Source organism: Equus caballus, chromosome 4 (assembly GCF_041296265.1).
Source record: "Equus caballus isolate H_3958 breed thoroughbred chromosome 4, TB-T2T, whole genome shotgun sequence".
Lineage (NCBI taxonomy): Eukaryota > Metazoa > Chordata > Mammalia > Perissodactyla > Equidae > Equus > Equus caballus.
In genome coordinates, this window is record NC_091687.1 from 67,246,129 (window position 1) to 67,268,219 (window position 22,091).

Genomic DNA, 22,091 nt, shown 5'->3' on the forward strand with positions numbered 1-22,091 from the left:
TTTCTATATATTTGATATTTTCTATTCCATGAATATATCTTATTCCGAGAAGAAAACAGATTTTTTTTTTTTGAGGAAGATTAGCCCTGAGCTAACATATGCCGCCAATCATCCTCTTTTTTTGCTGAGGAAGACTGGCCCTGAGCTAACATCTGTGCCCATCTTCCTCTATTTTATGTGGGACGCCTGCCACAGCATGGCTTGCCAAGCAGTGCCATGTCCACACCCAGGATCTGAACTGGCAAACCAAACCCTGGGCCACCAAAGCAGAACGTGCACACTTAACCACTGAACCACTGGGCCGGCCCCGAAAACAGATTATTTTTTAAAAGTCACATATTACAAAATATAAGAAAGTGAAAGTGTATGTATTCTACTACACCTTCAGAAGAAATGAACATGTCATAGGTTAACTCATGTTTATGAAAGTAAAATGAAAATTACCTATTAGGGCAAAATCAAACTTTGCTGTTTTTTCTGTAGTCGTCTCCCTCATCTTATGGCTGGGAGGGTAAACTAATGAGAAAGTTACACAAATTATTGAAACAACATGCTATCTTTTCCTCCTACTCTGGCTATAAAATGAAGTCATAATGTGTAGATGAGGAGTCGAGCAAATTACGCTCAGTAAAACATTCTGAAGAATTAGTACATTGGTTTAAAGAAGCCATTTAAAGCTTTGGAAAAGAAGGTCATATTTAAATTGCTCAAAAATGGAAGCGAAACAAAAAAAATTGGAAAAATATATTTCTAACATACTCTCATGTTTAAAATTATTTTACAAAAGCCCTTCCAAATCAAAAAAAAGAACTCAGACGATTCAGAAAAGAAGAAAATAAATGGCTAATTATTTTTAAAAGTTCAACTTCAAAAGTAATAGAAATATATATTTTTTAAAACTATCATTTGGCAAAGATAAGAAAAAAATGATACCTACTCCCAGGAAAACAAGGAGCTAGGTACTCAAATACACTGCTGGTGGAAACGTAAACTGGCATCAGCTTTCCAGAGGGTAACCTGGCAGCACATTCAAAAGCCTTAGATCTGGGCATGTCCTTTGACCCAGCAATTCCATTTAAGCAAACAATCATGGACACGCACATGCTACAAGAATGTTCACCGATCCATTATTTATCATAATGAAAAAGGAGAAACAATCTAAAGTTCAACAACAAAGAACTTGCTAAAAGATTATATCTGCATATGATATAACAAAATAATATAATATAGTCATCAAAATAAGCACACATTTATTATTAAGGAATAAGTTAATACGTGAATGATCTTGTTAAAAGCAATGTTACAGTATGATATCATTTTGGGAAAAATGATAGTTACTAGTTATATGCATAGAAAAGGAAAGGAGTATACTTACTAAGAGATGGGGTTTTTTAGGTGGTAAAAATTGCAGATTACTTCTTTTAGCTTATCTAGATTTACTAATTTTTATATCACATGTATAATATCAGAAATTAAAAGAGAATCAAGGAGAAAATGAAGCTTTAAATAGGTAACTAATGAAAAATAGAGAAATTCCTTACAAAAAGATGGATCTTGATTCAGGTACTCATGAGTCCTTAATTATTAAAACTTCCCTAAAGCTGAGTCACATGACTGGAAATCCACACGTATGGACCCCATGAGGTAATTTTTAAAAATCTGTGGTGAATCACATGATCTGTGCATGTTGTAAGCATATTAGAGGGGCTTCAAAAGTCAGTCAAACACACCTAGAAGCTTTATCCTTTACAATAACCCATGTTTCTCGTCAAATTTTAGTGAAATTAAATTTGAGTGACTGAAAACGATGTAATTATATCTGCCAAGCCTCCCAGTGTGCTCCCGGGTCAGTCTAACCAGCCACAGTTACGCTGGCAGGCAGGCGGCTCAGGCTCTGTTTTCTAGAGTATGCTCAGGTTAAAAACTGTTCCTCAAAATCTGGCATACTGCCGGACATCTCCCTATTCCCAATCTTCTTAACTTGAAGAAAGATGTATGATATAACTAGACATTCCGCTTTTATCTCCAAATCTGAGAACTCAAATAGAATACGGTTTTGAGATCATTTTTAAATGCATTACTTAATATGAACCTACTATAAAAGAACATCATGCCTAAAAGAAAGCTGGGAAAAGAACAGCTGTGTTTCTTAACAGAAGGGAGAAGATAAGAGAATGAACATTTATTGAATAACTACTATGCTGTGAACATAGTTTGGCACTGTTATGTATATCACCTCTTTTTTAATCTTAATAACTAACCAGGCAGACAGTATTTAGAATAATATACTGTTGGAATTCTCTCAAACTAATTATTTAAAACACAAAGTGAAATAAAAAGTACAAAGACAGAACATATTCTTAATGTAATACCCTGAAGGAAGCAAGGGGGCAGAAGAGTTTTTAGGTAAATCTACATGCTAGAAAACTGGAAATTGAGGCTTAAACAAGTGAAGTAACTTGCGGCAGTGCTGAGATTTGAACCAAGGACTTACTAACTGCTAAACTCTCAAACGCTATGTATTACATGACCTCATTCACTGACAAGATTGTCTAGTGTTCAAATCACAGATTACATAATTTGTTAAAGGAAGAAAATACTGCATATCTTTACTAGATAAGCCACAACACTTAGAATACACGGAGAACAATAGAATAATAATTATGGAACACTAGCTAGATTTTCTTATCCTACCAAAACTAGGAACACATGATAAAATCATATATATATAAATATATATATATAGTACACAGTTGTGCACAAAAGACAAAATAGCATAAAGTATTTAATTAGCTTGGAAAGATAAAATTTTTAAAGACCAGCAACACAATAATACCATACTAAAGCAGTAATTCTCATTCGCAACTGGAAGCACGCTTTACTCAAAAGCTTCAGAGAGAGCTAGAATCAGATTGAATGCTGGCTCTGCTACTTACTAGCTAGTTCCTAAGCAAATTAATAAAAAATTACGACCACAGTTACCAGCTGGACTGTGTTTTAAGGATTAAATAAGGTAAACATGCAGGATGTACGTGGCCATTAAGTACACATCTCAAAATGTTAGTTCCTTTTCCCTGGTTACAGGCTAACAGGACAGTGCCAAATTAACCCAAATGGGAATCCACTTCTAAGTGTTTTCTAGTTCAGGCCCAGTGTAGTTCTTAAGGTAACTTCAGTGGGTTTCTATTTTGTAACATTTCGCTATGCTATAACACTGAGGTTCTCAAATTTTTCCTGTCTCCCTCCATCAAAATCTATACAGTGTCTCATTCCCTTAGACTGCTAACGGGTGTGACAGAGAAATCTAGATAAACTGACAAACTGTTCATGGGGAAGACTGTATATGAATATGATGATTTCTTTTGATGATGGTATTCTGAACGCCGAGCCTGAGTGGGATGTTTAAGGTAAGGTAAATGAAAGGGCTGTGCCATGACAAGGCTTCAGAGGAGATAAAATAGGGACAGGAAGGATCTTGCAGGAACCCACATCATGTTAGTCATGTGACTCTCTACTTCCACCTACTGACAAGCAGGAACTTGCCAAACAAATTAAGCAACTCTCCGATCACCTGCTAAATAATTTTGTAACCTATTAGCAACTTAAAAATGAGGAAGATAAACATACATGGAAGAAACAGACAAACAGCATTTACATCTACATATGATGACAGAACACTGTTATACTTGGTTTAAATTTTATAGATTAATAGCTTGTAGGGGAGGAAAAATAATTTTCCCTCTACCCTCCTAGGTTCTTGGCTGAGACGCCCCTGTACTAAAAAGACAGGTTAATAGGAAAAAAGAAAAACAAAAACAAATTTAATTTTGTACCTGTGGGGACCCCACAAAGACATGAGACCCAAAGACAGCCAGGCAATTGAGACTAACATCCCGAGCTAAGGAGAAAAGAGGTAGGCATCCTGGGCTTCAGAGGAGAGGAAGGCAATTCACAGGAAGATGTGGAGCAAATGCTTGGTAAACAAACTTTTGCCCTGACATGCTGGCAAGTCTCTCAGATGAAAAAGTTATCTCTGGTAATAGCTCTTTTCCTGGTACAGGAACTCCTTCTAAATTCTTTCAGGCGGTTCCGGTGGAGGTAAAAAGCTTTTCCTGAGTCTGTGGGGTCTTGATTGCCTTTAGCTCCCAATAATCCATATGCCCATTTTAGGGTGGCATATTCTGCTTCCCTTCAAGTTTAAGTAACACTGGGAGAGTAAACAAGAAAGGTAATTTAGAAATGACCCACTGGGCCATAACAGAGAGAGAGAAGTCTGCCACCTGCTGACAGAAAAATGGAATTGTGTACATTTCCCCCATTGCTGTTTTTAGAGGGCAAAACCTATCAGGTAAGGTTTATGACATTAGATTTCAAATAAGTTGTTATACTGAAGGTATAAAATGGCAACTTCTCATTTAAAAGAGAATAAGGATTAAATTAGGATTTAAGATTCTTTATATGCTTCTTAAGGTCAATAACTCTAAGTAATGTGATACCTGAATTATTTAAAAAACAAACAAAAGAGGAATATATGGAAATGATTTACCATAAACTATAGGGAACATTCAAACTGCTATAAAATTATTTTTTAATTTTAAAAAATGTTTCTTAAGAAAAATCAGTACAGGAGGCCAGCCCGGTGGCGCAGTGGTTAAGTTCGCACGTTCTGCTTTGCTGGCCTGGCGTTCGTCAGTTCAGTCCCGGGTGCGGCCATGGCACCGCCTGGCAAGCCATCCTGTGGCAGGTGTCCTACATATAAAAGAAAGTAGAGGGGCCGGCCCCGCGGCCGAGTGGTTGAGTTTGCGTGCTTTGCTTTGGCAGCCCAGGGTTTCGCCAGTTCGAATCCTGGGCGTGGACATGGCACCGCTCATCAAGCCATGCTGAGGCGACATCCCAGATGCCACAACTAGAAGGACCCACAACTAAAAATACACAGCTATGTACTGGGGGTCTTTGGGAGAAAAAGGAAAAATAAAATCTGTAAAAAAAAAAAAAAGTAGAGGAAGATGGGCACGGATGTTAGCTCTGGGCCAGTCTTTCTCAGCAAAAAGAGGAGGATTGAGGGCAGATGCTAGCTCAGGGCTAATCTTCCTCAAAAAAAAAAAAAAAGAAAGAAAGAAAAATCAGCCCAAAATAATCCTTATGCCAAAAGAGGCACATTTTGAGGTTACAAATTCTGCTCCCCTTCAAATCCTATAGATTTCACCTCTGCAATCTGTCAATTTTCTGTCCTCTTCTGTCTACTGCTCCCATGGCAGTCTAGGACATCATTTTCTTTAACCCAGGCTTATTTTAATTGCTGCTCCTCGAGGGTGGCAGAATATGCCACCTCAACATATGCTTCTTTGGCATACGGATTCTTTAATTCTTTGATTATTTCAGACAAAGAGGAGACACAGGAGATGCACCAAAAACAGAGCAGAAGTTACCCTTTTGTAAGGGAAATTTACATTTATAAAGGAAATTACCATCCATAAGTGTGTCTCCTTCTCTGTAGCAGGAAGAGAAGGACGACTAAAGCACAAGAAACTCCTATCAAAGGGCATGCATTTAAAGCTGCCTATCAGGTGGGCCGGCCCGTGGTCAAGTGGTTAAAGTTCTGTGTGCTCTGCTTAGGCAGCCTGGCTTCGTGGGCTCAGATCCCCGCAGGGACCTGCTCCACTCATCAGCCATGCTGTGAAGGCCTTCCACATACAAGACAGAGGAAGACTCGCACAGCTGTTAGCTCAGGGTCAATCTTCCTCACCAAAAAATAAACAAATAAATCTGCCTACCAACCCTTACTCATGTTTATCCTACTTTTCCTCCTCCCCACCCCATAACAGGCCTCCCCATACCCTTCTCTCTTTTTGTCTTTAGCTGTAGATGGTATAATTCTAAGCCACCTAGGAAAGTTACTCATTTCCCCCGGGTATCTCCCATGTATACTTGTTAATAAACTTGTGTTTGTTTTTCTCTTGTTAGTCTGTTTTTTGTTACAGGGTCCCCAGTGGAGAACTTAGAAAGGCAGAGGGAAAATTAATTTTTTCTCCCCTCCACTCCTCATCTCCTCATTCTAGTTATGCTAACTTAGTGTACTTCAGCTACCAGATGACTTACACTAAAATGCATTCCAGATCTTTTTATTAAAAAGAAAACCACACTCTCAGATAAAAACTAGACTACTGGTGCTGAAAAAAAAATAATAAAAGAAATAAATTACACACTCAAAGGCTCTTTAGCAAATTAATTACAAACGCCTTACTGCTGATAATAAAGATGTTTCTACAATGTGGCCCCAAAACACTTTTAAAAATGTTGTTGCTTTTAATTAACCAGTTTTTAAAAATATATAAAATACACGCTCACGTTATTTCAAACAGTGTGAAACGGTAAAGGATGGAAATGCTGAAATCTCCCTCCCCAGTGCCATCCTCCCAAGTCCCACCGTCACCAGTAACAACTATAAATAGCTTGTAGGGTCGTTTTTCAAGACTTTCCAATGACACACAAGCATATCCATGTGTATCTCTTTTGGAACCACAACTGTTCTACAACTTGCTTTTTTTCCTAGTTACCATTTTTTGAACTTTTTAAAAATATTAACTCATTCAGATCTACTTTTGTCTGTTTGTTTTTGTTTTTATCTCTTGTGTGTGTGTGTGTGAGGAAGACTGGCCCTGAGCTAACATCTGTTGCTAATCCTCCTATTTTCGCTTGAGGAAGATTTGTCACTGAGCTAACATCTCTGCCAATCTTCCTCTACTTCATGTGGGACACCACCACAGTGTGGCTTGAGGAGTGGTGCTAGGTCCATGCCCAGGATCCGAACCTGTGAACCCGGAGCCACCAAAGTGGAACATGCGAACTTAACTGCTACACCACCAGGCTGGACCTATTTTCGTTTATTAAAGCTGCACAATATTATACAAATGCACTGTAATTTAACCATGCACTATAATTTATTTAACCAATGTGTACTGCCTCCAACAGAGTAAATGAAAGTGACCATTTTTATATATCCTCATCACTTTGCTTTCTCTCTTCACACAGTAATTGTTTGGCAGCCCCAATTTTGACTATGTGTGAGCAATTAACCTAGAAGTTTTGAGACTTGTAAAATGTGTAATTTTTTTGGGTGCAAGAATTAAAACTGTCTACTTCAATGGTTCTCAAACTTTAGCATGCGTCAGAATCATCTGAAGGGCTTGCTAAATGAAGAAAGTAAAAGTATCTAAGGATATGATGGCTTTTAGCCAGAAAAGAGAATCCTTGGGTAAATTAAAAATATTAGTATCTGGTTTAAGGGTGGCTCCATCTGTTACATAAATGAATTTACAACAAAAGGATTAAGAAAAAAAATAGTTTGTAAAACTAAAACTGTTTCGGGAAGTATTCTAGCTAACATAAAAATGGTTCACTAGATAAAAGATCAAACTTCACTGAAGCTGAAAATGTGGTTAAACTTGTTACAAAAGGATAACACACAGGAAACATGACAAATGTGATTTGAAAGGACAAAGTCATATGCCTGGTACAAACATTTCCATATTCGCAAATTTGAGGATTCGAAATGATCTTATATATTCTTTGTCAATGTTAAGAATTTCATCGGGGCTGGCCCCGTGGCCAATGGGTTAAGTTCGTGTGCTCTGCTTCGGGGGCCCAGGGTTTCGCAGGTTCGGATCCTGGGTGGCAGACCTAGCGCAGCTCATCAAGCTACTGAGGGGCTTTGGAGAGAAGAGGTAAAAATAAATAAATAAATAAATAAATAAATAAATAATAAATTAAATTAAATCTTCAAAAAAAAAGAGTTTAATGTTTCCCTTATTTTACAATATATTTTATTCAAATTGGACGAATCAGGATTGTTACCCCTCAAATGCGACCACATCCATCACATATTACCCAATATAATCTCCTATTCCGTTGAACTCCACCTAGCCTTTTGTTATCTTTCTGACAACATTTATAGTCATTCATTCAGGAAGTACTGTTAGGACTCTAGCTTTTAAGCTAGTTGTGACACATAACTGAGAAACTAGCTTCTAAATCTCATTAGCATGTACGAAGGTAGTGGCCATGTCTCAAGAACTATTTAAGGTCTAGACATTTCATGTGTAAATGAATAAATCGTTAGGCTTGGGGCAGACAGAGGATCAAAGCTATTCTGAGTTTGTATTCTTTGCTGCTGTCTGACCCAGTACTTGGAATAGCTGAAATGCTCTATTTTTCTACCAGCCAACTGACCACCAGTAATATTAGATTATATATATGTGTTTTCATTTGATCAAATATTAAATCAATATTTACTGAATGGCAAATGATATGGAAACAAAATAGGCACTATGGTGTAGCACGGCAGACTGCTAATTACCTAACTGAAACACATCCTTCCCTTCTTTCTTACTAACAGAATCTCAATTTTGTTGGAGGGTGGCAATTTGCTCAACCAAAAAGAAATTCCTCAGCTTCATTTACAGTTAGGGCGGCCATATGACACTGTTCTCTCCAATGACATGTAAGGGGAAAGTTCTGCTTTAGTGAAATAAACATCCTTCTCCCAGCTTCCTCTTTCTGTTGCCTGGGAGATGGACCTGTTGGCCAGGACTGCAACGGCCATCTCGTGACTGTGAGAAAAGCCAAGGAAATTTCCAAGACCTCTGTCTTGATGTCTTTGTACCTCTTAATAACAACCAGCAACTGGGGCCGGCCCAGTGGCACAGCGGTTAAGTTCACACGTTCTGCTTCGGCGGCCCGGGGTTCACCAGTTGGGATCCCGGGTGTGGACATGGCACCGATTGGCAAGCCATGCTGTGGTAGGCATCCCACATATAAAGTAGAGGAAGATGGGCATGGATGTTAGCTCAGGGCCAGTCTTCCTCAAAAAACAAACAAACCAACCCCAGCAACTGCCTACTTTCTGGACTTCTCATTACATTAGAAAAATAAAATCTGTTTTGTTTATTAAAGCTACTGATTTTGGATCTCTGATCTCTGTTTCCCTTAGTCAAGTGCAATCAATCAAAAAGGAAGACAAAGAAATATGTACCAATCCAGATCTGTGAACACACACAACAGTAGACACCCTAAGACAGTGTAACTGCTAAATTATGAGAAATCGTGAGGAAATGCCACAGGAGTTCAGAGAACATGCTTCACAAAACAAATCAAGAATTCAAAACAGGTCCTAAAAGGTCATAAATCTGAGTACTGATATAAATTAGATCAAAGTTGAGATATAGAGACATATTGAAAGCCTACGTGATAGTGTTGATCCACTAAGGCAGTTGTTTAAATCTTGGTTTCCCCCCTCCCTTTAAATACAGACTCAACGGCCGGGCTTTGTGCTCACTCAGTACAAAGACCCAGAGAACATCTGATAGTATCTTAAGATAGAAGAAAGGAAGAAGTTTTGTTAGAAGTTTATCTCCAGGAAGGAAATACACTATCCTCAAGTTTCAAAAACAGCACCAGCTATTTAAGGAGCAACTGTTGATATCACAAGGAAGCCAGAAATAGCTGAGATGTGTTTAAATTAGAAATGACGATTTTAACTGGTTGGGAAGCTTTTAGTGACAGTTCCATCTCCTCTACCCCACTGTCTAAATAATTCCCATCCTCCTTGTTGCTCTTTAGGGGATAGTGTTAAGATTATACACATGTTTTGGTTTTATGCTTGTGTTTTATTTCATTTGTTAGATACTTTTACTTTGGGAGAATTTTTTCCCCAGTTTTATTGAGCTATAATTGACATACATCACTGTATAAGTTTAAAGGGTACAGCACAATGGTTTGACTTACATATACCGTGAAATGATCATCATCATAAGTTCAGTTAGCGTCCATTATCTTATATAGATACAAGAAAAAGCAAAGAAAGAAAAAAAACCTTTCCCTTGTGATGAGAACGCAGGCTTTACTCTCTTAACAATGTTCCTATGTATCATACAGCAGTGTTAACTACAGCCGTCATGTCGTACACTACATCCCTAGGACTTATTCATCTTATAACTGGAAGTTTGTACCTTCTGACCACCTTCCTCCAATTACTTTGGGAGAATAAAAGATATGGAAAGAACTGAATAAGATTAAACCACCTCACCTTTTTTGGGGATTACTTTTCTACTAGAGAAAATAAATAATTTGCTGGTAAAAAATAAAACTAGAAGATATTCTGGTAATGTAAGAGAAATTAGGTCGACTGGGATAGAAGTGCAGAATGAAGTACGTGGAGGTGGTTAATGTAAGGCTGAAAATAATATGCCATAATGTAAAAAAGAATATGAGGAAATAAGCACCTAGAAATCACTATGAATAGTACACTCTCTTAGAGAGAGAGATGTTCTCTATTCTTTTCTAAAGGCATCTGTCCACCCGTGTTCTCTATCCTTTACCTTCCGTCTCCTCTGGAATTCAGCTGGATTGATTTTTCCTCTCTCACTTCTTTAATCACTCGCTGTTCACTGCCCTTCTGGCCTACCAACATGCTCATGTGCCAACCATTCAAAAACAAAACAAAGCAAAACCCATGCCCACAAGTATTTCTTGTACTCAACAATCACTTTCTGGTTTTCTTCACTTCACTGTTTTTCTAGCAGCCGCTCAACCCACTGCTACAACAGCCTTTCAGTCAAACTTGTAACCTGTGCGGACGGACACTGCTGATTCTGTCCCTTCTTTTGGAAACATTTCCTGTTATTCTAGCTCTGACAGCTTTCTGCTTTCCTTACTGAACAGCCCTTAAATGTCGGCAGTCTCAAGTTTTCTCCCAATATACTGCTGAGAGACTAGACATTTGAGAAAATACTGTTTCTAGCCCCAATTTATCTTCTGAGCTCCAGCCCTACATTTGCAGCAGCTGTTGCCATAATAATAATAGGTGATGTATATATCTTGGTTACTATGGGCCAATATATGGACCAACAATAACCAAATGCTTTTCTAAGCACTTTACTTACATTAACTAATTTATGGACATTTCTACTTGGCCCTTCCCTGATCACCTCAAACTTAACACAACAAAGTGCACTTATTTTTCCACATTTTCCCTGCCTCCTGGCTGCTCGTCAAATCTGCCCCTCTTTCCCCTTTTTCTATCTTGGCTAATAATGTAGCCAGGTTTACCTTGTAACCTTGAAGTTGCTGCTGCCTGTGATTAATTTCTTTATTTAATGATCATAAATAATCATAAGCTCTCAAACGAAAGCAATTATATTCCCTGTGTTATTTCACTTAATCTCTACAACTACAACAATTATGAAGTAGGTACTATTATTACCTCCCAATTAATAAATGAAGAAACAGAGCCTCAGAGAGGTTAAATAACTTGCCCAAGATCACACAGCTTGATAAACGAGAAAGCCTAGTTCAAAGCTAGGTCTGTATGACTCCAGAGTTAGTGCTGCCACGAAGTCGTGTTGATTTTACCTTTGAAATGTTTATCTTCTGACCCCTCATTTCCTAGTCTAGGCCCTAATCATCTTTCACAAGGAATACCGTCATCTTCCTAAATTACTTCATTATTTCCAGGCGTTATTCTCCCACTCCACCTTGTCTTAAGTTATCTTTATAAAACACAGTTTTGAGCATGCAACTATCCTGTTTAAGAACATGTGATGGCCCCTCACTGCCTAAAGGGCAAATTCTTTAGAATGGCTTTACAAGATTTCTTTATAACTTGGCCTCTTTATCCACATTCCCTAACTCTTCCCTCCAAATATACACCTTTCATGCTGTAGCCACAATACTACTTGCCCCATGCCTTTGTTCATGATATTCCTTCTGCCCAAAATGCCCCTGCTCTCTGTCTTCCTGTTAAACTTACGTTTGAAGGCTCCACTTAACTATTACAATTCTGTAGCACAATTTATATATTCTAAGTAGGATTAAGCACTCCATTTTTTGTGCTTGAAGCACTTTCTGCATATTTCTATCGAGCTTTGAGGATAAGAGCGCTGACTGAAGTTAAAGAGACCTGGTTTGAATCTGGGCTTTCCCTCTCACTAGCTGTGAGACAATGAGCAAGCTCCTGTTGCTTAAACTCTTAGAGCACATTTCTACATCTTGTAAAACGGAGGTGGGGCTAGGAGTGGTAGAGCGGGTTGTACTAATAATTTGAACCTAGCTCGCAGAACTGCTGTGAAGAGTGAGACTGACATATACAATAATAGGCCTGGGGCCAGCCTGGTGGCACAGCGGTTAAATGCACATGTTCCGCTTCGGCAGCCCGGCGTTCACCAGTTCGGGCCCTGGGTGCCGACATGGCACCCCTTGGCAAGCCATGCTGTGGCAGGAGTCCCACATATAAAGTAGAGAAGATGGGCATGGATGTTAGCTCAGGGCCAGTCTTCCTCAGCAAAAAGAGGAGGACTGGCAGCAGATGTTAGCTCATCTTCCTCCAAAAAAAAAAAAAGCATTAGGCCTGAGTTTGGGCAATATATGAAATACGCAATAAACATTAACCATTATTATTGTTACGGTTATTTTACTTATGTACTTGTCTATGGGTCTCCTATCCTATACTGTAAACTCTCTGAGGTTTGGGTCTTTTTTTTTATTCACATGTGTATCTCAAAAAGTGCTTATCACACGGTAAGTACTCAACAAATGTTTGTTGATTGAATAATGAATTTTTAATTTAAAAATGCATTTCTCACCTGAATATATAAAATAAGTGACCATCAGCTTTTAGAGTATATGAAAATTTACCAGTTTTAATCTAATATTTCTTGCTACTCAAAAATCCTAATGAATAAAGAAAACGGAAGGTCTGCAGAAAAGCATAAAGTTACCTATATTCCTCCTACCCCCGCAAAAAAACCAAAACAACGAAAGAAATCTTACCTGCAGAATAAAGTCACAAAATACCTGTTACATAAGTCAAACGATCCAAGGTTATTTTACACCTAAATACTATAGTTTGATCAAATAAATTCTGAAATATAAAATAAGAGAATGAAATACTCTAGATTAAGTCTCATCACTGTTCACTGGGTGAACAGAATAAATAAACTGCTAGATAAAAAAATGAATCTGACTAAAATGTGTAAGTTTTACAAATAAATAATTTGTGTCATTTGTGTCAAGGATTGGCCTTGCTCTAGAAATTGACACAGAATAAAATAAAACATCTTGAAATAAAATAATTTAAAAAAACCAAATAAGCCGATAATTCAAATACTTCCTAAAACTAATTTGAAACAAAGTTAATAACCCAATATATCTTCAGTCATGAGTTTATACTCCTTTGACTCTCTTACTTCTTCATATGAAGAACTAAGCATTTCTCTGTACAGAATGTTTACTATCAGTGGTTCAAAAGTTATGCTAATACAGTGGAATTTGAGATGTCAGGTTGACCATTTGTAAAATGTATGTACATTACATCAGTGAACGTCCCTCTATCCCAAACCAATTTGCGGGTCAGCAGCCATGATCACAATGAAGCAAGATTTTTTTTTTTTTTTTTTGAGGAAGATTAGCCCTGAGCTAACTGCTGCCAATCCTCCTCTTTTTTGCTGAGGAAGACTGGCCCTGAGCTAACATCCATGCCCATCTTCCTCTACTTTATATGTGGGATGCCTACCACAGCATGGCGTGCCAAGTGGTACCACGTCTGCGCCCAGGATCTGAACGAATGCCAGACTGCCGAGAAGTGGAACGTGTAAGCTTAACCACTGCGCCACCAGGCCAGCCCTAAAGCAAGATTTTTAAACAGCAAAATATGGCACTTTGGGGCTATTATTAAGTAAAATAAGGTTACCTGAACACAAGCACTGTGATACCTTGACAATCGATCTGATAACCAAGAGGGCTACCACGTGACTAACGGGTAGGTAGTGTAGACGGCGTGGATGTGCTTGACGAAGGGATGATTCACACCCCGGGTGGGACTGGGTGAGAGGGCGTGAGATTTCATCCCACTACTCAGAACAGTGCCAAACTTAAAACTTAGGAAATGTTTATTTCTGGAATTTTCCATTTAATATTATCAGGCTGCAGTTGACCACAGGTAAGTGAAACCATAAAAGGCGAAACCACGGATAAGAGGAAACTACTGTATTCAATTCACTCATAGCAGAATGCATTAAGAAAAAAAAATCTTAAATGATGCTAGAAGCATTATCCTAAAAGTATTATGAGATTTTGCATGGTATGCTCTTAAAAATCAGTGTAAAGGTTTTTAATGGATGGTAACTTAAGATACAATTAAAACTTAGAGTAACCATCATCCAAATTGTATTTGATACAAATCATGAACATCAGACCCTTTTCTAACATTTTTAACCTTTTCTTTTAGGGAAAAACGAAAACCCCTTTGCTTGATTCTGGTTTTCTCTGATTAACCCCTCCTCTATCCTTTTACAAAAAAAGTTCTCAAATGTGTGGTCAGCCAGGATCACTCTACTCCTCGTTCACCCTATTAAAACTTGGACTTGGTAAATCGCATGCCCCTCCTTCCATATTTGATTGCTCTTTTTCTTAGGCTATTCTCTTCCCTTTTGGCTTTTGTAAAGCTACTCAATATTCTGCAACTCCTAAAACCATGCTTCTTGCTTTAATTAGTTTTTTTCTCCAGCTCCTTATCTGAGAATTTTCTGCAAAATTCAGTCCTTGGTCCTTAGCCCTCCTCTCCTTCTCAGAACACATGCCGGACTCTGTTTCAGTTTTAACTTCTATATAAGTGACTTCCAAAATACTTTCCACCTCTCCCTAGTATAGTCCTCTGTCTCTAAATGCCTGATGGACATTCCCACCTAAGTGTCATGCTGTCACCTTAAAACCAACACGTCTGGAAACAAACTCCTGTTCTATCCAATCCCAGCTCTCCGTCCTCATCTCTTTCTGTCAATTGTATCTTGCTACTCAGAGAGGAAGAGACATTTTGGAATCATCATTGATCCCACCTGTCTGTCTCTACATCCAGTCAAGCAGAATTTATAAAATGCTGCTTTCAATGAGCAACCCTCATTATCTACAAGAAAATTTTAAAGCAGGGTATCAAAAGCTTTCTGAAATTTAACTCCACTTGCTTTCAAACCTTGTCTCCTATCATCCCTTAATTCGTAACACGCATTTTTGTTTCCAACTGGATTTGTCAACTCATTGTCCCCTTCGTTATCTACCTCTGGCTACGCTACGCTCACTTTACCAGGCGCCTCAAAGCTCTCTCACATCCTTTATTTCTCTGCATTTCATTGACCCTTATGGCCCAACTCAAGTCCTACTTCTTCCAACTTCCCTAAATATTAACTCTTCTTTCTCTGACCATTCTGAACCCCAGCACCCACAGGACAGGGATTTTTGTGTTTTCTTAACTGCTGTACCCAAATGGCTAGAACAGTGGTTGCATACAACGGATATGCAAATAAATATTTGAATAAGTTTTCACAGGGCTTATCATCTTTCTTTTTTTAAAGATTGGCACCTGAGCTAACAACTGTTGCCAATCTTTTTGTTTTCCTGCTTTTTTCTCCCCAAATCCCCCCAGTACATAGTTGTATACCCTAGTTGTGGGTCCTCCTAGTTGTGGCACGTGGGACGCCGCCTTAACATGGCCTAATGAGCGGTGCCATGTCCAAGCCCAGGATCTGAACCAGTGAAACCCTGGGCCGACGAAGAGGAGGGCGCGAACTTAACCACTCGGCCACGGGGCCGGTCCCAGGCTTATCCGTCTTACATACATTCCCAATTACTGTCTTTGTCTGTTATTTAACTCCTCATGTTTATATATACCTTGTCTCCTTCAAAGGCAAGGGCTTAAAATTCCACAGCATTTTAAAATTTTTTCCTGGTTGCTACTGTGAACAAGTCATTTTCTATCAGACTTTCAATTTATTTTTGCTGGTGTATCAGAATGTTACAGATTTTTGTACTTTAATCTTTTTGATCACCTTAATGAATGCATTAATTCTAACAGATTTTCAGTTGGTTCATTAGGATTTTCAAGGTAGACAATTACATTGTAAGTGGAGAATTTAGTCTCTTCCTTTCAAATATGTATAATTAGGATTTCTTTTTGATGAATGTATTGGCTAGATTAGGTTTATCATTTTTTACATCTCATAAGAATCATGAGCAAGTTGTCAATCACGTTAGGCACTAAAATACACTGTAACACAGCAGTGCTGACACGTGCTACAAATGAGAATCTGACATGTGTATTTTAAAATAAGCTTCTCAAACGACTTCATACTCATTTTAACTTGAGGTTCAGTGACACAGAGAGTTTGCAGAAAATAACATTGTATAGCTTTCATTTTGAGGTGGGACTCAGTTTTTTCTCATTACAGATAAAATACATCTAACTTTCTAAACAAAAGACTGCGTGATTTCTTTTTTATTAGAGTGCTAAAAATTGACTCTGGGCAAGAATAACTTTTGAGAAAAAAATGACATATGCTCATCAAACAAAAAAAGAAAACAAAACAAAAAATATTTGTGACTCTCTTTAAACAAACAAACAAAAGGAGTGGTGGTTTGCCAGGGCTGCCATAACAAAATACTACACTGGGCAGCGTAAACAACAGAAATTTATTTTGTCACAGCTCTGGCGGCTGGAAGTCCACGACCAAGGTTGGCAGGTTTGGTTTCCTCGGAGGCCTCTTCCTTGGCTTGCAGATGGCCACTCTCTTGCTGCCTCATTCATAAATTCATCCTGTGTATGTGTGCCCCTGGTTTTTCTTCCTCTTCTTATAAGGACACCAGCAATACTGGGTTAGGGTCCCTCCCTAAAGCCTCATTTTAACTTAGTCGTCTCTTTAAAGACCTTATCTCCAAATATGGTTACATTCTGAGGTACCAGGGGTTGGGACTTCAACATATGAATTTTGGGGGACACAATTCAGCCCCTAACAAAGTGTGACATCTAAAAATTTTTCATAGAATGTTAAACTTATGTAATAGGATATTAAATTAGGAACCTTCCTGTTTGGGTTCAATTCAAGAACCAATATGAGAGGTATCATACTAAGGTGAGGGGAAGAAACTCCCCAAGGATGTTAGTTAATAAGGAAATGTAGACAATTGTTCCATGATTCTTGGGCCCACACCCACTTAATGAATAAAAAAGGGTGAAAAGAGGGAAGGAAGAGAGCATGTGTGAAGAATTGTTGCTGTGTTAGATTTGCCCTCTGCCTTCAAGGGGTGGGTATGGTGGAGTGCTACCTTCTCACCAAGCTGGCAAGAGGAGTCTTTCATGGGGTCACTTCAAGAACTTGAAATGTGTTTAAAGTGGAGGATGGGTATCTGATCCACGGTACAGAACGATACGCAGTGGGGCAGAAGTGACTTTCCTGTGCTCCACTAGGTAGCACATACACTAAAAGTGGAATGAGATTAGAATGGTCTCCGTGCAAAGATGACACACAAATTTGTGAAGCATTCCATATTTTTTACAGTTGGTAACACTGTACTGCATAACTGAAATTTACTAAAAGTGGAATTTAAATGTTCTCATAATAATGAAAGATATATATGTGAGGTGACAGATGTATTAATTAACTCAATGGGGGGAATCTTTATCAGTAGATATGCATATCAAATGACCGGGATGTATACTTTAAATATCTTACAATTTTGTCAATTATACCTCAATAAAGCTGAACTTTTAAAAGGTGGGCGGGGACTTTGTTGTAATGGCCTGTACTCCTAGTTTGAGGTAGGGATGAGTGAATGCTTCCTACTGACTGGACGGGGACCACACAGGAGGAAACCAGCCAGGAATCTATTTATATCCAGCCACAAAGAGCCACCTGAGAGGGATGGACTTCGAAAGCAAGAGCCTGTATGGAGTGGGTCACTTAAAAAAAAAATCAGGCTGAGGGGCAGCAGGGTACCAAAGGAAATTCTTTGCCCACATTAAGGGGATACAGTGAAAGAATAAGAGAAAGTCAACTTTAAATATCTTGCAGGCCCAGAGAGCACAAACCTATCCAGTCAAATATCTCATTCTTTACTGAAATCAATGCTGCCCCCTTCCTCCTACTCCACTGACTCAAAAGTCTGAAGCAATGGCTAGTAGGGGAAGGAAGAGCAGCAGAGAGAGAGAGAGATTAACTATGACCTCCTCCTCTCCCATCCCAGATCACTACCTACCATTAACTAGGGAAGGGAGAAGCCACCTGCAGTAAATCATAGCCTGGTGGTGGTGAAGAAGTCTATATTAATCACGTTAGGTTATGGTGCAGTAAGTAACAACACAAAAATTGCAGTTCCTTCACATGAAAGTTTATTCTTCATTCACACAAAGTCCAATATGGGTCCAGATGACTCTCCAGGGCAGCTGTCCTCCGTGTATTGGTTCAACTTTCCAGGCTGCTTTGATACTGTGTCATCTCCATCTCAACATGATGCTTCAGGGTTTGCTCCAGCAGGAGGAAAGAATATGGACAGCTGTGCATCTGTTCATAACTAGAAGGGGAGAAGAACTAAAAATATTGGGGAGCACTAGTAATGTCCATCTAGAAGTCTCACCTCAGAATTAAAACTGAAATTGTGAATAATAGATAAGACTAGCCACTTCTATTAACAGAAATGAGATTGGCTGCTTGTGATTTAAAAGACTATCTTTTACCTGAGAGTGAGCAAAAAACCCATGGGCCTGTCATCAGGGGTGAGAAAGATTACCACCACCAAATAAACTTTAAAGGGGCCACAAGGAAGAAAAATAAAGTTGTGTTCTATTTATATTCCTTGCATGTCTATTCTACAACCCATCACATCTTTTGAAGAGATCTTTGAGATTGTTTAATTTAACTCTATTTTTTAATAATAAACCTTTAATCTCTCTCTAGTTTGAAGACTATAATTCTATTTCCCTGAATAAAGATGTGAGGCTGGAAATGTTTGTCCTTACCAGCTAGCTCTTTCCATTTAGTGAATAGTCTATCAAATGAAGTCATTCTTTTCCATGAACGTAATTTATTTTAGCTTTTAAACTCTTACAAGGAAAGGTCTGGATCCAACTTATTTTAACATCAAACAGAAGAATGACATATATAGATGGGCCTTAAACTCAAAAGTCAGTTTTAGAGCTTTCTTTTAAAGCTGTAGATTAAAAAAAAATATTCTCAGCTTTCTAAAACAACTTCAAAAGCACAAATTAAGCATATGGAATTTTATATAATTAGAAAAGTTGGCCAATTTGTTACCAATATATTAAGGGCACTGCATTTGCTTCCCATATGACACTAAATTTCCCAAATTAGTCTCTGGAATGAATACAATGGAACACCAAAGTATAAATTATTTTACTGAGAGATCAAAGTAGATTTGGATAGCCAAATGCAAAATTTAATAAAAACAAATAAAATCTACACTTTTAAATAACCCATCTAACAAGGATAGTGACTAGAGGAACAGTGGGGAAAACTGAGATTCTTGAAGCTATAGAAAAGTTGAGTTCTGTGTAGGGTAACTATTGGACAGGAAAGATATCATTTACTCACAAAATCTGGTAAAAACTCCTCCAAGATTTCTTCCACCATAATCCAGAAAGAATAAGACAAATTCTTATAAATAGCATATATATGCATAAACATATGTATACAAACATTTAAAATAGGTGTTTTTACTCTAAAATAATTTCCTCTTGAAAGTCATTGCATCTTATATGCCAAAAATAGGAGTTTCATTGGTGCTGTCCCAATCCCAATGGCTAACCACACACATTTTTTTTTGAAGAAGATTAGCCCTGAGCGAACTACTGCCAATACTCCTCTTTTTGCTGAGGAAGACTGGCCCTGAGCTAACATACATGCCCACATTCCTCTACTTTATATGTGGGATGCCTACCACATCATGGCGTGCCAAGCGGTGCCATGTCTAAACCCGGGATCCGAACCAGTGAACCCCAGGATGCCAAAGCTGAACGTGCACACTTAACCACTGAGCCACCAGGCTGGCCCCCTGGGTTTTTCTTTTATGAGGAAAAATTACAGTTCCTACTATTTCCCTAAAATTTTATTTCTGTTAATATTTTTATACTTAGGCTAAATTAATTGGAAAGTGGACAAATGCTATCTGGAGAGAATAAAATATAGAAGCAATGTCTAGGAATAAAAATCAACCAAGTAGGGGGCCGGGCCCATGGCTCAGTGGTTAAGTGTGCACCCTCCGCTTCGGCAGCCCAGTGCTTTGCCAGTTCGGATCCTGGGCGCAGACCCAGCACCACTCATGAGGCCATGCTGAGGCAGCATTCCACATAGCACAACCAGAAGCACTCACAACTAGAATATATAACTACATACTGGGGGTTCTTTGGGGAGAAGAAGGAAAAAGAAATAAATAAAATCTAAAAAAAAAAAGAGTTCTTTGTAAATTAAAAAAAAAAAATCAACCAAGTAAAAACATTAAAGTTGTCACGTATCATTCAATATTAAAAAGTTACATGAAAAGTACACATGACAACATTTCCCTCCCTTGGAGCCTCATCCTTCTAAACTCTGTGTTGGAATGGGCTTCTCTGCCTGGCAGGAAACTTCCAATCAGTGCTCAAACTTTGTTCAAGAATTTGTGTTTTTACTGAGAGAGTAGCCATTCCTGGCCAAAAAGGCCACAGAGAGAACAGGTCATATCCGCCTAGGCATGCTTGATTGGAAGGATGAGTTAAAACTGAGTAGCAAGTGAGAGAAGTCACGGTCAATAGATATGAGGAAGGACTGGAAACTTGCAGGAATCCAAGACAGGACAGAGGAAGGGAGGAATTCAGGCTTACAACTGTATACTGTGATTCATTCCCAAATACAATTCATCACCAAATACCAATTCTACTGTGCAAAATTCTACTGCATGTGTATAAACTTCTATGTACATGTTTGGCAACTTTTACCTTTTCGGTCCAGTTTACAAAAACTGCAAGTCATCCTTATTGGGGATAATTAGAAAGAGTAGTTTTGGCCAGCCCAGTGGCATAGTTAAATTCAGTGCACTCCACTTTGGTGGCCTGGGTTCTTAGGTTCGGATCCTGGGCGCTAACCTACACCATTCATTAAGCCATGCTGTGGTGGCAACCCACATACAAAATAGAGGAAGACTGGCACAGATGTTAGCTCACGGCCACTACTCCCCAAGAAAAAAGAGGAAGATTGGCAACAGGTGTTAGTTCAGGGCCAATCTTCCTCCCCACGCTCCCAAAAAGGGGCCAGCCACATGGCCTAGTGGTTAAGTCTGGCACGTGCTGCTTCAGCAGCCTGGGTTCGGTTCCCGGGCACAGACCTATACCACTTGTTGGCAGCCACGCTGTGGTGGTGACTCACATACAAAATAGAGGAAAACTGGCACAGACATTAGCTCAGGGTGAACCTTCCTCAAGCAAAAAGAGGAAGATTGGCAACAGATGTTAGCCCGGGGTGAATCTTCCTCAGGAGAAAAAAAAAGAAAAGAGTAGTTTTTACAATGAAAGCTTAAGAGAAAGAAAGACAAGAGAAAATAAGATGAGTGGCTAAAAATTATGCCTTATGAGTATCCATAAGGAAAAATGATTGTAGGATGTGAGAGGGGCTGGTAGTCTCTGTTTGGGTACAATAATTACAACTACTATTTATTAAGAAGTTACTATGAGCCAGATAGCCAGCCCTGATGATCTAGTGGTTAAGATTCAGTGCTTTCACTGCCATGGCCTACGTTCGTTTCCAGGTCAGGGAGCCATACCACCTGTCTGCTGGTTGTCATAATGTGGCAGCTGCGTATTGCTCTGATGCTGAAAGCTGTGCCACCAGTATTTCAAATACCTGCAGGGTCACCTATGGTGGACAGTTTTCAGTGGAGCTTCCAGACTAAGATAGGCTGGGAAGAAGGATCTGGCCATTCCACTTCTGAGAAAATTGCCCATGAAAACCCCATGAATAACAGTGGAGTATTGTGTGATATAGCAACGGAAGGTGTGTATGAAAAGACTGGGCCAGGTTTAGCTCTGCTGTACACGAGGTTGCTAGGAGCTGGAATTGACTCGACGGCACTAACAACCCCCAAATGGGCTAGATATTACTAAATGTTTTACATTGAACTATTTCTACGCACAACACCAAATATATAGATTTTTTCCTCAGACCAACCAATTCCTCAACTCTCCAGACAATTCAATTCAATTCTGACACTATCTAGAGTTA

At 38.8% G+C, this 22,091-nt stretch overlaps 1 protein-coding gene and 1 pseudogene across 2 annotated transcripts in view; one reads left to right on the top strand and one right to left on the bottom strand.

The window, feature by feature from the left end:
* The window catches only part of NT5C3A (5'-nucleotidase, cytosolic IIIA), a 52,008-nt gene that overhangs the window by 25,579 nt on the left and 4,338 nt on the right, over positions 1-22,091 (bottom strand). The window lies entirely within an intron of this gene.
* LOC111773342 (U6 spliceosomal RNA) lies at positions 17,279-17,376 on the top strand (annotated as a pseudogene).